The 14,500-nt window shown below is 27.7% G+C and overlaps 1 protein-coding gene across 1 annotated transcript in view; it reads right to left on the bottom strand.

The window, feature by feature from the left end:
- LOC112681910 (adenylate cyclase type 5) overlaps window positions 1-14,494 on the bottom strand; it is a 223,621-nt gene extending 209,127 nt beyond the window's left edge. The window contains exon 1 of the mRNA XM_025552266.1: window positions 14,161-14,494. The gene's annotated coding sequence lies outside the window, so the exon portion shown is untranslated. The remainder of the gene's footprint in view (window positions 1-14,160) is intronic.
- Between the last annotated feature and the right edge of the window lie 6 nt (window positions 14,495-14,500).

Here is a 14,500-nt window from a genome sequence, read left to right as displayed (position 1 = left end):
CAATCGAGTTAAATACATTCATGGGTTTAAAAATAACTAATGAAAACATGCTAACTATCAGTGCATTTTTTAAGGAATTTTCACTGAGGTATCACCCATTTTTTTCTCAAAATAGTCTATGAAATAGACTATTGATAATATGATAGTAGTATTTCACGTTCACTCCAAATTATTATAAAAAATTAATCTTAATACTGGTAATACTGGTAAGTAAATATCGATAAAATAATAATATATTGTATTATATACAAATTTATCTATTGTATATTATTAAATTATTATTTTCACGTAATTAAAAAAAAATGTTTTTGACGGCTAATTGTATTTCGTCCAGTCTTTCTAAATACTATCAACTAGGCAGCAAAATATTTTTCACTGGGCGACATTTGTGTCACCTAGATAATAAGTTTAAATATTGCAATGAAATATGTATATGCAAAACAAAATTATGTATTTTATTTATCGTACTAGACTATAACTACGAATATAACCTCTTCATCACATGTATCGTATAATACTTATAATATTATAAACCATAAAGAAAACATAATTAATGGTGTTTTGACAGACAAACAAAACCCAACATGGCGAGATAACAAAACATATACTGAACTGCTTATACGCAGAGTGAAAACAGCAAATTAATCACAAAAATAACGCTAAGTCTTTAACAGACGACCGAGAAGTTATGGGATCCTAATTATAATCGGTAAAATTAATTCAATTTATTATGCTTACGATAAGATTTAATTGATTGACATTTTCGACATTTAGTGAGACTTTGTTTGGTGTGCAATACTAGTTCACAATAAAGATTGAAATCTGCACGGAAATTTAAATATTCGTCGAATCGTAATTTAATATTAATAATAAATTATGTTTTTTTAGAAAATAGATATAATTTAAATAGGTTTCAATTAATGGAAAAAAATTATCATTCTTTTATAAAAAAATGGATTAAGAAAATAGATGTGACCATAATGACAACCATTTTTTCTTTAATAATCATAAATATGATAGTGAGAGGATATAGTAAAAGGATTAAAATGTAGAATTTTCGTGTATATTTTGTGTACTTCGTGAAATAATGATCTCTCGATCAACAGGTTAGTACTACGTTATATCTGATGTAGATTTGTTTTAATCTTTAAACAAAGTTTACATGAGAGGATGACTTTTTAAAGCGAAATCTGAATAAATAATTAAAATACCAAATAAAATTTAAAAATAATATAATGCCATTGCATGAGGTAAATTAACGAGTACTCGGTAAAAACATTAACAACATACGGAGTAATTTAAAATAATAAACACAGTAATGAAGGAGCATTTACTACCAAGTATATTTATTATAGAGTAACATAGATATACACACATATTTTCAACATAAAATATTATAGTTACTAACGAAAAAACATTATTGGGTCAATCGTCTGACATATTATATTAAACAAAACTTTAATAAAATACTTTTATTTTTTAATAATTTATTTGATTTCAAGTTACTTTATTACTGCTATTATTATTAATAATATTAATATTGTTATTATTATTTCCTATGTGTTAAATTGAATGCGACGAAGAGAATTTTTTCTTATTAACGGTTGTGGCCCGGACGCAAAAGCATTTAAACAAAGTTATAACAACATGGTAGCAAACATTTATAACGGTATAAGCGTTTGAAAAATATATTTTCTAAGTAGCAATTTAATTTTACCATCATATAACGTAATATACAAATTGAATTAACCGTTTAGATAGGAAACGTCGAAGACACGACCGATTGACGATCATTGAATTATCACAGTAAACAATTTATTATTGTTTTTATACAACCATAACTCAATAATTTGACTCTGCAGATATAATTTGTTTATTGATGAAATAGGTTATATAAGTATATAATGGAGGAAAAATAAAAGGTTCACATATGGCTCGTCAACTAGTTCCTGATCAACGTTATCTACCTGTATAATTTATGAATTATAATATTTGAATAAATTGCCGTGTGTATAAATTATATTATATTAACATATTATATCTAATTGTTCTAATTATTTCTATCCATTTATTTTTATATTGACCATTATAATTTTAATTATATAATTACATCAACATATTCAATAATTTAAACAGATTAAAAACAACAAACCTGATGTAGATTGATTGGCTTGGGTTACACCTTAAATCAATCAAAATAAAAAAAATTATATTCCATCAACCCAAAATATTATAATTAAACATACACACAGTTATCTGTATAACAAAGTTACCAATCTCTATAAAAAATAATGCTTAACTGGTAACCAATGTTTATTTTTAATAATTTTTCAGAAAAAATTAATAAATTATAAATCAGGTAAGTAATAAGTACATTTTACCCTATGAGTGGTGAAATAATTGATTTGGCGTCATAAAATATTTATACATATTAAACAACATACTAATTAATGATTATTGTCATCTAGTTAATAATTAAACTACAAAATATAATAAGAACGTCTATTTAAAATCAAAAAATTAGACAGTATTATTATTAACTTATTACTGGCATTAATGTAATGTATACACATGACATAATGACATTATTATTACTTTTATTGGTTTACTTCTATTATTTATTTAATTAATAATTTTGTGTTTTTAGCCTTTGAAATGTACAATAAATTTAAAACAAAACTGAACGTATTATAGAACTATTTTGTTTTAAGTGAGAACTTGTAGAATTCTTAAACACCAATGTCGATTCGATTCTACATAGTTTTTCTAGTGTAATTATTTGTCATTATAACATATTGTTTCATCACGTTGAATCATTTTAATCAAATCAATTTTGAGTGAAGGAAATGCAATCAAGTATAGTATATAAATATATAATATATATAGATATAAATACATAGTTATAAATGTATACTATGAATGTGCTTCCGGATTTCGTATCCTGCGAAATAAAGTACATGCCTGCTCGTTTGTAATAAAACGTACATCATTCAACACTAAACCGTTTCTCAAAAACCAATTACAAAATCTATTAAGAGCGGTAGATTACTGAGTAGTCGTAGAAAGATGAGATTTCATTATCCGGTGAGTTAATAATTGTTTTGTACACGGTTTTGGTTAACCGTAAAACGTTAAATATTTAAAACGAACGCTACAAGACCGATTTAAAACTGATGGATAATTAAGACCGAATAGTTATAATATCTAATGATAATTTTTTTACAATTAAAATGATAAATAGATAAATAATTGATTTCTAGATATCACACTGTCTAGTTCAGCGGTTCCCAAACCGTGATACGCGGTGATACGGAGTACTGCGAGCACTTACTAAAGGCACCATGGCCTACCACCATGTTCACAACAAATAGTTTAAAATGTATAGAATATTTTTTCCTTATTATTCTCATAAAAACGTTGTAACAAATAATGTAATATTTTGTATTGTATATTATATATTCGGACATTTTCATTTTAACCTTATAATATTTTTATGTAACAATTATGATCATAATAACAATAATTTTTATTTATTTATTTTTTAAGTTTAAAAATCCATTAGTTTATAATTTAGCTAAATTTTAATAAAATTAATAAAATTGGTTGTCTGTGATTATTTTTGTTTTGTTCTTTCTTTCCAGCTATTCATAGCAAGGCACCGTGGTTAAATTGGTCCAAAAAAAGGCACCGCGGAAAAAAAAGTTTGGAAACCGGTGGTCTAGTTTATACTATAAATAATTGTATACCGTACACCTTCATACACTTAGTTATTCAATATTTGCGATACAACGTGTCATTAAAACGAAGAAAAAGCTTTAAAATCTCTACATCTAGGTTCTTAACCCGGGGTCCATGAACCCCTTGGGGGTCCGTAGATGACTACTCAGTGGTCCACGGGGTGGCTGTGAGTTTTTTTGAAATAAGCCAAAATAAATTTGTTTTGATAGTATTTTTAAAATAATTATAATTGTTAAAGCACTCGAAAGCCATTTGAAAGACAACAATGTTTTTAAATATAAAACTTAGATTACGATAATCTTATATGCCATAAAAAGCTATCGTAATCGTAAAATAATATAACATGGCAATACAATCTAACGAGCAGTTCAATTTAACTCTGAAACCTATCACTTCTGTTGACCCGTCACCGTATAATAAAAATTATATTTATTTACCTATATATATATATATATATATTTTTTTTTTTTTTGCGGGGGGGTCTGTGATTTTATTTTATGCTTTAAAAGGGTCCATGGCTAAGAAAAGGTTAAGAATCTATGCTCTACATGTATTCCCTGCAGTCTAGACTAATACATAGTATTCCGAGATGGTTGTAAAGTCGTAATTATTTCCCGCCTTTTCATAAATACTACAGAGAGAACCGAAATTAAATATAAATTAAATTATAATATAATTATTATAAATAATTAATAATATTAAAGTATATATCATAAAAAAATAATCCCCCTCTTCTGCATCAAAATAGAAACTTAAGATTATATAAGCTATGCATTCAGATATGTATTGCAATAAATTGTTATTCAACGAAAATAATGGTAAGTTAGATTGTGATTTATTAATATATTTATATCTATCAAAATCTACATAAATTATAATATTATAGAAAGCAATGAGTAACGAGTTTACTTGATGGTACCTAGTATTCATAATATACTATATATTTGAAATTTAGGTAAATAAAAATAATGAAAAGACACTAAAAGAGTAATAAAAAGTTTCAAATTTATAGTATTTGTAAAAAATAAACTAACTAATTCTTCTTATTGGGATAAAGTTATCGGAACCTTACATAGACGCTGTATGCCAATGGGGTGCATCATGCGTAGTATATACTCTGATTTCTAAATAATGCTTAAATTATTTAAGTTAAATATGTAGGAATATTTTTTCAAATTGTATGACAATACAACATTTTTTTAAATTTATTTCGACGGCTACAAAGTAATGCATGCTACTAGAAAATCCGATGATGATAAAAATAGCCTCTATCCTACATTTTAAATTTTATTTTATTTTTTTTAAATCAAGAGAGGTGCAAGTGCACTCCCTTTGCATGGCTTTCGCTGTGCTCATGGAACCTAAATTTGTTGAGTACAAACAAATTTTCTAATATTACTATAATCAATTATAATCATCAACAATATCGAGCCTAGACATAACTATAATATTATACAAACATAATTAATGTTAGATGATAATCAAATAAACTTGTTGTATCAAACGTTGGTTTCTGGTTCGATTATAAATTATATGACTTGATTAAATTAGAGCACAAGAAAATATAACGTTCGACCAACATAATATATTGAATAAAATGTACTCTTTTCAGAATTGTACGTTAAACAAGTTAAAAATAATTATAAAAGCTATATTTTAGTTGGAATTTTAAAATAAAATAATTTATTCAATACTATTCAATATCGAACATAAATACAATAATCACCTGTCAATACTTAAAATCGAGTAAATGTTTTGGGATGTCTAAAAATAAACGCATATTTTGTAAAATTTATATTTAGGGTTTATAAAAGTTAACCTCTTAATAAATAACTTAAATTAACACCCAGAAAAACATGACAACAACACATGGTGTTGATCATGCAAGAATCGAATTTAACAGCTGTTTACAATACAAAAATTGAGTATGTTTTCAGCACTTATTTATATATTATGAAATATGCCTAAATCAAAATAAGATCAAACTTTTTACATAACATAATGTGTAAATTATTTTTAAAGTAAGGATTTTTTCAAAGATACAAATATATTTTCAAAATTTTGTACGACATCAATAGAAAAACTTCAAGGAATTTATAATTTCAGATGGTCAAAAAAAAAAAATATATACAAACAGTTTTACGTTCCGGTTATTTTGAAAATAACCAGGTCAGTAATAGTGAATTAATAAATAATAATATTATAAGTTTTACTACAAAAATATCCTAATACTGTTGTAATTTAAAAAACAAAATTAATTCTATTTTATTTTAAATTAATTCACATATACGAAAGAAAAAATAGATCTCAACCTAATTATAACTTCTTCTAAAAACATAAAATATCATAAATATCAAAATACTACTCAAACAAAGTATATTACTTAAAATAGTGAAATTGGTAATAAAGATACACTTTTTTTTTGGTGGTTAATACTTTTCAGGGTCTTAAAAAATGTAAAAATTTTACACAACATCAATTGATCGAAAATTGCACATAAAGTATTTTCGATTTACGACATTTTCAAAATGTCCAAAAATATTCAAGAAATTAAAAAATAATGACTAGACATTAACTTTTTACATTATATATTATATTATACAATGTTATTATATTATATAATATTACTATATTACTATATTACGATATTACTATATTAGCGTATATGTATAGATATGTTTAGGATAATTTGACGACGTTTAAAGGATTACATTATGCCATTGATTATAAATATAGTATTTACCATAAATGATTATATTAATAACAAAGTATAAAATTTTACTTTCTATTTTCTACAAAATCATTACAAAATTAAATTAAAAATCTATTCCAATTAGTTTTAATACTATTAAACTATATTACTGTATTAAAAATGAAATCAACACTATACCATGCAATACCATTCAAAGTTTTAGTTTGGACAATTCAGTTAAAATATTTCACGATTTCACTATTTCAGTAAATTGTCCTGAAATGTGACTTCAATAATGTATGTTATATTATATATTATATATGATTAAACTCTAGATTGAAAAACATAATATTATTGCCATTATAAAATAAAAAGTTGAATAATTGATTGACAAAATTTATTTCTAATTATTTTCCTGACTTAGTAACAATTAATTTTGTCAAATACGTTCTTCGTTTTCCCGTTCTCTTATGATAGTTGTAGTTATAGCTTACGAATGAACCTTTATTTAATATATTCTATTTTGTAGTGAACTAATCACAGTAGCACGAAGTAGTCTTATTGTAGTCAGTGTTTATTTCAGAACTTCTATCCCGTGGAGGAGTATCGACAATTTTTCCGGGAGATATGTGGTATGCCATAAAGGTTAATAATTAATAAATAAACATATTTTTTAAGTAATTTTATCTGTATTATCAAAAAATCAATAAAAAGTTATGTCAATAAGAAAGAATGAAAAAATAAAAATTTTTCCTGGTTTTTACCAAATTAAATATAGTAACCCTACTTTGAACACTTCATTATTCAATTATCATCATAATTTTTTGACCACAGCAAATATTTAAAAATGTTCGGCTTTATTTTTAAATAAATAATAAATTTATTATGTGGTTTAAAAAATCTTAAGTCGTTGTATTTTATATAATATTGAAAAATGAAAACATTCGGTTGAATAAATGTATATTCACAAAATTCTTAAAGTTTGGTTTTTAAAATTAATTATACTGGTGAGTATTTACAATTTTTAAAATTTGTTTGGATAGGCTTTAAAGTACCAAAACTTACATTCTGAACCAGTAATTATTCTAATAGGATTTGAAAATTCTTTTGAAGTTAAAGTTTAGTTATTATGTAAGGCCTTTGATATTAAACATGTGACCTTGCACTAAACACAATTATTAATATTATCCATATAAATAAATATAAACATACATTCCGAACCCGAGGAGTTTTAATTTTTAAAACACAGTAGTTCTATGCGAATACGGAGTGCATTATTTAAATGACCATACGTCGATTCACCATGAACTACTACGTACGACTTATTTGCGGTTTCTGTAAACGCATAATGTAACGTCCTTATGTTAGTCAATTAACTAGTATAAAAAAAAGTGCATGCAATAATAACGATATTTAATTTTATTTGTTCTCGTTGGTCGTTGCAAGATTGAGACGCAGTGGGATCCATAGGGAGTATAAGAGTCAAAGATAATAATTTAACCATCACGTGGTGTATATAGACCAAAATACGTCCGGTGTTTAGCAATTGTATAACCGAGATTAAAGATGTTTATTTCATCCATAAATCATGAAAGAAGCACAGTATATGAATACTATCGCTAAGTGGAAAAATTAGAAAGATTTAATGATGACACCATAATATTTTTTCTATATTGCGGAGTGGGTAGCCAATGTTTTCCTACTCGCTTAATCGACAAAACGTCGTTTTTTATTTCACAACGTGGGGTGATTTCAAAAGAATACTCATCCCCACGCCGGGCTAGGCGACAGGTCTGTACAAGGGTATAGTAATGGAAGTACTTCACGCATGGTCACAGTAATTATCTGTAGACAAAAATATTATATTTATTATAAGTCCACAAACTCAAGCCCGGACCTCCTGTCCTGATATTCTCTCTTAAAAGCCGTTTAAACTATATGTGATCAAATTTCAGCATTTTGTTTTTAATCATACCTTTACTGTATAATTTTTCCCTATTTTTAGTTACTAAATTACCAATTACCTAATTCATCGATTTGGTAAACGTTATTAATAATCATAATCAATATAATCTTAAAACCTAACCTTATAATGTCATTTTATAGAAACAATAATACACAATTGTTGTCAATTTAACCTATACAAGATTATGATAGAATATTTTTTATAAATTACATATTTATACTTATTTCTTGATACTTATTTTATATCGCATTCTAATATTCTATAATATTCTATACTTATTTCTATTTTATTAACGGTATACGGTTATAATATATATAACAATATACAATAAACAAAAATTAGCAATAGTTAAAAAAAAAAAAAAATTGAATGGCAAAATCAAAATTATAAGGGTTTTCAAAAATATTTATTTAGCCAAATATTAGTTTAAAGATCTGGTCAAACATTTCAAAATATTCTTATATACAAAACAAGTTTTGAATTCTTAAACGAGCACCCAAGTAATTCTTCAACTACCTATGTATAAATAAATATATATATGTTTCAGATGGTATACATAAAATATTAAAATATAAAGTATATAAATACATAAAATGTTATAAAAATATGTAAATAATTATATGAATAAAAAGTAGACATGCAATATCTTACAAATTATAACATTTATGGTAAGAATTTTTTTTTTTATTCATTTTATAATCTATAGTTCAGTTTTTTATCTCAATTATTCTCTCGTCTCATCATTTTCAATTTTAAATCTCAAACTTTATACTTTAAGTATATGGGAAGAGTATGGCTACTTACACCCGTAATAACTTTTGAGATTATTTATTGAATATTTGTTAAAACTAGAAAATATTATTAAATCTTATAGGTTGTTTTTCTTACAGTATATGTTTATTTGAAGACAAAAAACACAAATTGCAAATCAAAAAATTTCAAAATCAAAATGCAAATTATAAATTTTTATGGATATATTATAATAAAATTGTACCCCCAATATTAAATTTACGACTTACAGCTTCAATGATTCTGTGTAGGTAAATTAATTTTTAATATAAGTGATAATTATCGTGTATGTTACATATGTGTACCATGTCAAAAAATCACTCTTTATAAACAGTATAAGTATGTATACCTATGTATAATAATAAATATACGTAATTCGTTTTAGGAAAATAATACTTGCGTATGACCTACATTACAATTTATGTATCAAAATATTTTTCATTAGTCTGAGTGACAAAAAAAAAAAAAACAAATTGAAAACGTTAAAAAGAATGACACTTTACTTATATTTTTTTTAATATATTAATATATTATTTTATTTTAATTTACGAATATTTTTATAAAGATCATCTATATTTATTTATTTTTATCGTTGTTCGTGTTACACAACATACATACCGTTTTCAATTAATGTAATATCAAACCATAGATTTAAAATGTATGGAACTTGTGTACTTATTCAATTATTAACTATACAAAATTAAATGTGAGCTTTGGTTAACTATAACAGAATCATTGATTTACGAATTATTCGAATTATTATTTACACATTTGATATATGATAAATGAACAAAGTATCATGCGAAATTAATACTGAGTGAATAAACACGTTAAATTATTGTTAGCGTACTACAAAATATACTAAATTATGTGTAATCTAAATTTGTTTATTATTACTTATCATTATATAAAACATATAAAACCCGTAGGTATATACAATGTATTTGATAAGATAAAATTAACTAAGATTGTTATCTGTCTTATGGTATACCCCTACATTGTTATTGTGGAAAATGTGTTGTTGAATTTAATACGATTGATTCAAAAATATATACGTAAATCGATATAGCTTTTATTACAAGAGACAAAATGTGTACAAAACTAAGAAATAATACGTCAAAACTAAAGTATGATTTAAAATTAAGAAAGGTACCTACAGTAAAATTTTGTTCAGGCGCTCTCAAAAGGGAAATCGTATAATACATTTTAATAAAAATACACATTACTTACAATTAATTACTAGTAAAAAAAAAAACATCAAATTAATGTATAATGATGGATACATATTTATAAATAATTAATACACAGATATATTTTAGTTATTTTTTCTATGTAATATTAATTTTTTTAAATAACCACCAAACGTAAACTACAAGAATAATATAACAAATGTATACAATATGACGTAAAAACTGAAAATATCCGATTCTAAATAAATTTTATCCTTTTAGACATTGTCAATGCACAGAGTGTCTCTAATAATAAGAGACTTTCTCTTTCACCAAAATAATAGATATAAAAAATCAAATAATAAATTGTTAATAAATGGACTGTATAATAACAAAATATATAAATCAATATAAAATAAATAAGTAACCTAAATGAGCACAATAAATAAATAATCAACGTTGGCCCTACAGCGGCATAACTAATTATATTACAATATATATATATATATATATATATATAATAATAAAATGGTTGGTCCACATGGCACACACTGAATATGATATAAATAATAAATAAATACTCTATAACTTAGGTCCGTCGACCTTTACATTAAACTGATACAACTAACAATAATGTTGTCTCCTCTCTTACAACTCCCGGCACACCTCGTGTACCGGGGCCTGTAATTAATAAAACTAATAAAATAAAAAGCACAAAACCTAACCCGCACAAACACGATCGTAAGTCGACAGTTGTTGACGATAAACTCACAAGTCCCGTCACTGCAAAATACGAAACGACGATGAAAAACCACGCTAATAACAAATGCTGCCGGGAAGAGACCAATGTGGAACGATATTAACTAAAGTATACGAGTGACTTTAAGTTACTGAACGTCACTTACCAGACGGCAGACAAAACACAACGCATGGATGGAAAAACGTGGTTTCGGACAAGACGGAATCGAAAACGAAATTCAAGAAAACTAATATCGATGTATACACATCGATGAACACAAACAGAGCGATGGTGCCAAAGACATTTGCAACGAAAGTTACGGCCGCCGGACACCATTATTCCGATAAAATCGTCTCGGTGCCACCGCACTAAAACTGAAAACAAAGGAACTTTAAAAAACTCGTGGTAACGAGAACCTTTAAGATTTTACGTACATCATGACCGACAGAGACTGAAAACACGGAATAACAAACATTTACGCTTGATAATGACAGCGCGATTGCACAGCTGATTGATCGCACATGAAGGTATACCTCCACGCCAACCATAACCGCAGCCACGGTTACACCATATGCATCGCACGCAAATTATAACACAAAACAGATAACACCGATAAAAACATGAAATTAGATACTAAATACATGACTCAGTCATGTATTCTGTTTATTTATACGCTATTTCAGTTGGTATTATTTGACTTCATTGTCTTCATTTGTTGTGTTTAAAAAATGTATCTCCTGTAAATGTCACTTATTAACTAATGAGGAGAAGTCATCTTCGCAAATTGGTATAATAAACTTCTGTACAACTAAATTTTTTTGTACAGCTAATAATATTGAAATAATCTAAGTAAAAATGTTGACGACTAAAATGTATTTCAACTCTTACTATTTACAAATTCTTATTTAATAAATAAATGAATTTAATAAATTATTTCAAAAATCACCTATTTTAGTTTTAATATTATTATTCTTGAAAATTAATATTTAAAACAGTCATCATAAATGTATCGGACTAGCATTTTTAAAATTGTATAATTAAAAATATAAAATACAAATAAGTTTAAATGACATCTAGAAGCAATTTGGGAGCTAGGAATTTTTTAAATAACGGTATATTCTTATAATAAATTTTGTCCGGTTCACTACAAAATACTATCCTTTCATGATAAATATAATAAATAGGATTGGTCGAGAAACTATTGTCACTGGATAAAAATAACGTAAATATTGTATTAGTTGAAAAAATATTTCTGTCCAATTATCGTGTATTCAAATTTATATATGTATATATATATATATATATATATACATATAGTAATGACAACGATACAGAAACAAATATTTGAGAATTATTCCATTAATATCAAATTAATTAATTTATATTTTTAAGTCGTTTATCATTAACTATTTGTTCCACTAATTAATTTTCACAATCAATAGGTTGATTAAAAAAAAAATTGATAACAAATGAATAATTGACACGTATCTTAATAATTATAGGTACCAAATGACTTCATACGATATAATTTCTAATATACTCGTATAATAAATTTATTGGTATAAACATAGTATATCATATATACACTAATATTTATTGTTCGTTTTTTTTATTAAATTAAAGACTAAAGCTAAACATTAAATTTGTATTAGCTTTATATACAACTTTATTGTTTACAAAATGTCAATAATAAACACATATTCCATAATATATTTACGTATGTATATTTATTAAATTAGTTGTAATAACTATAATTAAATAATTTTAACATAATTTCGTAGTATATTTATGTATTTATTTATTAAACACTATTCACTATTGTATATATTACACATCTTTATTCTAAAATACTCAACACCCGTCATTGGCTAACCCGAAATATCGGGAAAAACATTCGCTAATCTAACCGTACTTATGTCTAAATAAGTGTAGGGTTTTTAAGAGACAATTGAGTCGTTTAGAGTTTCGCCTCTCTTATAGCTTTGTTTTTGCGTCGGCCAAGCTAAAAGTGGCCATTACTGATCGCCACGGAGATTACAACACTCCAATCATAATGCCTTGTTTACACGTGACGAGTACTCGGCCGAGAGAGTCGACTCGACCGAGCACTGTCCCGTGTGAACTCAAGGAACCAGTGCTCGGCCTAGTAAAATGATCGAGCGAGTGAATAGAAACCCTTTCCATTCACTCGGCCGAGCGACTACCGTCACTACCAAAATTAACTGTACTCGGCGTTATATAAACCGCCAACCGAGTAGATCGTGTAGTGAACTTATGCGTCACTCGGCCAAGCAAATAAAATACGTGTAAACGCTGACTCGGTTAATTTCGGTATTAAACCGAACTACATAACGAGTGACACGGCCGAGTACTCGTCACGTGTAAACAAAGCATAAGGGTTACAAGGTGAACGTCGAAAACATTTTTGCCGAGAAAAATATCAACCGCATAAGAATCCATGCGTTTACGATCACGTAAAAAATGTCCATGAAAATATCCGGTATTCAAATCAACGTTTTACGCGATACTGTACACGCGGTTCGACGTGAACGTAAAAAAAAAATACTCGCGTAAAAATATAACGTCGAGCTAAAAAGAAGGCGTTAAACGTTGATCGGCTTGTCGGACGTATAATTGATAGGTGCGTGGTAAAAAAAAAAAAAAAATTGTTTACCACAACAGATCCGAACGAATAAAAATTAGTTATTTTTACCTACGCGACGGTCGTACACGGCGCCGTCCACCGCGGCAGCACGGACGGCCAACAGTCTTAACAGGTGACGACGTGTCGCTGTTAAATGACGACCTAGACGACGTTCGCGACGCGTCTCGGTGGACGGGAAGACGACGTGATGTTGACGAGTGTTTGACGAGTGTTGACCGCCGGGAGGGAACGTGAAAACGGTGCAAACCTACGCGCGCGTCCGAGCGTGATCAAGGTCGGTTCGGCGCGCGTTATGAATGGGCGACGGTAAAACGGGGACGAAAGCAATTGTCATTAAAACGTGCAACGGGGGGGGGGGGGGGGAAACTCGAATACGGACGGAACGAAAAGTGAACGGCTTACCTGCACGACGAACGGCTATCGTACGGCTGCGCGTGAAACTCTCGTCGGCCGGAGTAGGAGCGAACAACGGTTAACACAAACTATTATTGTTACTACGAATACCGGACGAAACGATGACGACCTCGCGAATCGCACGAAAGCGAACAATAAACGAACAACCGGTGTACGACGGACCGATGCGCAGGAGGTGCGGTGCACTGCACCGATGACCACACTACCACTACCACTACCCGGAACCGGTGTCGAACGCCGGTTACAATCGCGCACCGCGCCAGTAGCGGACCAGTAGCAGTAGCGGACGGTCGTAGCGGCGGTGCGTATCGGGATCCGCGAAATCGAC

Source organism: Sipha flava, unplaced genomic scaffold (assembly GCF_003268045.1).
Source record: "Sipha flava isolate LNK unplaced genomic scaffold, YSA_version1 199_pilon_pilon, whole genome shotgun sequence".
In the NCBI taxonomy this organism is placed as follows: Eukaryota; Metazoa; Arthropoda; class Insecta; order Hemiptera; family Aphididae; genus Sipha; species Sipha flava.
The sequence above is the reverse complement of the archived record's forward strand: the minus strand, read 5'-3'. Positions and strand labels throughout refer to the sequence as shown.